The sequence below is a fragment of the Lygodium microphyllum genome, chromosome 21, assembly GCF_053477565.2.
Source record: "Lygodium microphyllum isolate KBCC chromosome 21, Lygodium_microphyllum_v1.1.10, whole genome shotgun sequence".
NCBI lineage: Eukaryota > Viridiplantae > Streptophyta > Polypodiopsida > Schizaeales > Lygodiaceae > Lygodium > Lygodium microphyllum.
In genome coordinates, this window is record NC_141155.1 from 132,789,543 (window position 1) to 132,794,012 (window position 4,470).

The following is a 4,470-nucleotide window of genomic DNA, read 5'->3' on the forward strand; positions in this document are numbered from 1 at the left end:
CAAACCACCATTAATCACATGTTGGTGACACAAAGAATATCCAACCAATGGTATTCCCTTTTTCCCTTTTGTCTAGGCCATTTTGTTTACATTCCGAACCCATTGAGTAGGGAAATCTTGGTACAACTACATCCTCACTTCTAAATACTACTAATTGCAAGAAAAGCGCTTTATAAGAGTGGTCTTCCAAGCATTATGATTAGTACCCACATCTTGTACATCACCACCATCTTTGAATGCCATTGTGTTTTCTCATTGCAAATGAAACCTCTAAATGTCATGATTCTCATTATGAAGGTGATTATTCAAAATACACCAACATGCCTCAAAGGTAGAGACATGGCAAGTATTAAGGTATCTGTCAATTTCGTCAATCATTTGAACTGTAACTGTAACATTTGTATTACCATCTTCTAGTCTCATGCCCTTTGTAAATGTACATTTAAAGGTAATTCACTATGTTTCAATAGCGAAATGCATCTCAATATTAATGTGTGCATTATATTTCTTTGAAAGGTATGGATTGTAATGCACAATCCAATTATTATCAATGATACTACCTCTAATGTTCACACGTTTACCATTGTTATGTCTCCTATAAGTAGGATATCTAGTATCATTATCAATAGTCTCACAAATGAACTTCTTTGGATACCCCTTTGTACACCTTCCTTCACTCATACATGGACTGTGTGAATTAAATGCCCACATGGCCCATGTATATTACATCTACTCATTGTCTCATACAACACAGTGAAATTTTCTTTATCTGGTAGCTGTGCATAGACTATCTGGTCATAATGCTCTATTGTTGAAGGCTTAAACAACTCTTCCAAAATCAATAATGTATGAGAGTGAAGCCACCCTTGCTTTTGGAACTTTATAACACTAGGATATCTAGCCATGCTACCAAAAAGCTTTATGTTAATAAGCGTGTCCATCAAATCCACATGCTTTGCATAGAAGATGCAAGCAATAAAGTTGAGGCGGTCATGTGCTAGTTGTCCTTGCAAGAGCACTTGTCAAATCTCTAACTAATTCAAATTATATGTAATACTTATAAATAGATTGGGCTTTCCCTTTGTGTGAACAATTCCCATTGCATCTTAATACAATTGACGCATAAATCTTAGACCACCTACGAAAGAGGAGGGTAGAATAATTCTCTTTCTAATATTTGCTCCCATGACATGAATATTAGCATTGTCTACACTACAAACCATATATGCCAAACCCTAACAAAGCTCTACATACAACGTTTGTTGATTTTGATGACACTATGCAATCATGCATTGCTCAATATGACAGAATGCATCCATCATGAATTGTTGCAATAGCTTTCCTCCTCTCAGAAGACATTTATTTGAGTCATCACACACTTGAATATAGTTTATATAGGATTGCATTTGCATGACACAGACCTTACTTGTTAACTACTCTAGAGGCACATCATCTGGCACATCACTATATGAAATCCTTGTATGCCATTAATCATCTCCACTTGGGAAAAGCAAGACATGCAGCATTGGCATATACACTTGAAGTAAATTAGACATTTACACACACCCTCCCTCCCAAGTAAAGGCATGGATATCATGATGGTTGAGCTTATCATCATCACCATTCCCACACATAATTGTAGTGATCTCATCTCCAATAGGCACTATGTATTGCTTTAATGTTAAATGGCCCTCTTTAATAATCATTTTCAACTCCATATCATCAAGCAGATATATTGTAACTATGCATCGTCTCATGAAGCTCTTGCAATAAATTAGGAATCAAGCCATGCATCAAATGCAATTGATTTGTATGTTCATGCTTTGTATTATATATGTATAGTTGTCCAAACTGGGCTCAATGCTCAACGTCAAGTGACATTGAAACATTTCCAATAGTACCTAAAATGTCAATCCACATGTGCACCCATTGAGACAAACAAAAGGGCACTATTATACCCTCAAATATTATTTTGAAAAACACAACTATTGGTATGACAATCGTCCAACAGATTATGCAAAAGTAGCAGTTCTTGCAAAGGAGGCAACCTAATCTTACCATTCTTTCAACAATTTTTGCCAAATATCTGTGAACGCACAATCGCTGTCTCCACACTCCATAGCATTGTGGAGCAATGTATGTATTTTTTCTCAAGGCCCCCAATGGAAAGCACCTCCAAATCTTGAAATGTCAATAAATTCATTGATGGATCATTTCTAATGCAAGCAAGTTGTGCAAAATGGAACAAAATCCTCCATTTTGAGGAAAGAAGCATGGCTCACGCTGCAGTATCTCTACTAGAGCATCCGTATGCACTTCTCCAATCACTTGCTCTTCTTGAATAGTGTATCCATTCAACAATGGGTAGCCCATATCATGTACTTGTGCTTCTTCCTCCGTGTGTGACATGATAATGGTTTCTACTCGACTATTGGTCATGCAGGCCATCAAAGGATGTTGTAAAAGGACATCACTATGGGTTCCCATGTTTTCTAAGATATCATGGTGAACATTAGAACTTGCATTGCCATGTGACACATGGGCATTTTCCACATAAAAATGGTGCAATTGTGCTATCTTATTTGTGATGCATGCAAAGCATTGAATTGGCATACTCGTCCAAATAGATTCATTGATAGCTGTTGGGGGTAAAGGCGCCTCTGCCTAGCCGCCCGTGTATTACTACACTGACAGTCACCGCCACTGCACACTGTAGGTGGCCGGCGCCAGTCTCACTGTCACTTTATTCTTTATTCTTTTAGTGACAATTTGAATAAAGGAAGGCCCGGTTACACATTGTGACTGTTGGAGTTCCCATTTCTAGTCTCTCCCTTTCTTGCTCTTGCTCTCCCGCCATAGCTCTTGAGTCCAACATTCGATCCGTCGCTCCCTTTCAACTGGTATTAGAATTTTGCTTTTCAACTCTTGAGCTTGGTTCGTGGCATTCTCAACTTTCCATCAACTCCCCACTCGCATTGGGTCTCCTTCCCGGCAACCATATCCAACTCCTTCGAGTTCCCATCACTCCCCGGCTTCCCGAGCACCTTTCCAGCATTGTTGAGCACCTTCAAGGCATTACATCAGAGGTATTTGATCATTTTCTTCAGGGTTTACTTCAGTTATCAGGTCTCACAGGCTGTAAACAAGATTGGGGCATCCACCATTGAAGCTCCCTTGCTTCATATCTCACTTGCCTTTGAACAAGACTTGCTGGAGCTTGTTTGAGGCCTTCCTTGGCTTTAACCGGACCCCTCCAAAGCTTGGCCACCATTTTTTGCAGCCCCAGGACTAGCATTTACAGTAGGCGGAATCACACAGCCCTCCCATATGTGTCTTCAGCATTGACAGTCACAACAGCAGCTCTCCCCCTCCATTGGCACTTGGAAAGGCTCCATTTCGGGCAGATGAACATACTTTGATGCTTGGTTTTGATGGTTGATGTGTTGGCATAGCATTTGGACTGATTTAACACTGTTTTGGGACTGTTATAACAGTCCACAGGTAGTTTATAATAGTGTTACACTGACATTTGATGCTACAGCTTGTTTGGCATTGTCATTTGATGCCCGATTGGTCCTGTTTGATGCCCGGATGTTAGGGAAATGTATGCCTATTGTTTGGCAACCATTTGGAGCTGATTTTGGTGATGAAATTCTCAGTTTTGAATAGTAAATTATTGTTGTACACAGTTGGGCTGAAGTCATTTTACTCATGTATACTTATGCCTATGCTTTTTGGGCTATGTTTCGGACATATGTGGTGATGTATTGACACTTGGGGCTCGACATAGAGCTTGGTTTTGATTCAGGATCATTGGTTGAGCTTGAGCTCGCTTTACAAAGCATTTGGATGCTCCGTCTTGGATGTACTTATGGCATGTATGTTGCTTATGTCTGACCAGTCTTGACATGCTTAGCCTATGCCATTACTACATGCTAGTTACATTGTTTGGAGCCTATTGCTACTGGAGCTCGGTCTTGGCTTGACCTTGGATTCTCGGAGCTTACTTGAGCTATTTATTGGCTTGCCAGAGTTATCTTGGGATGTACTTGATGTCTTACATGCTTATGGATGCTACATATGGATGCTCTACCGCCTACATGTTCGGGATGTACTATTGATGTATTGTCTTGGACTTATGTCATTGCACTGTGTCTTGCCTTGGCTTGAGCTCTTGAGCTCGTACATATGGCTTTTGTGCCAGTGGGAGCATTCTTGAATGCTTATCAGACATTGAGCAGGTGGTACTTTTATGCATTGAGCCGTTACATGCTATTGAGCAGCTTATATAGACACTTGAGACTTTGGGATTTCTTACCTTTTGGGATGATACATCATATGTCTTGGTTCATTGTATGCTTATGAGCTAAGTCTCAGTTTTGGATCCGTATCTTTGTGAACTGACACCTACTTGTGTCAAGTTTTGGTAGTGGTAGGAACGCTTTGCCCCATTGCCTGGGGGGTGTGCCT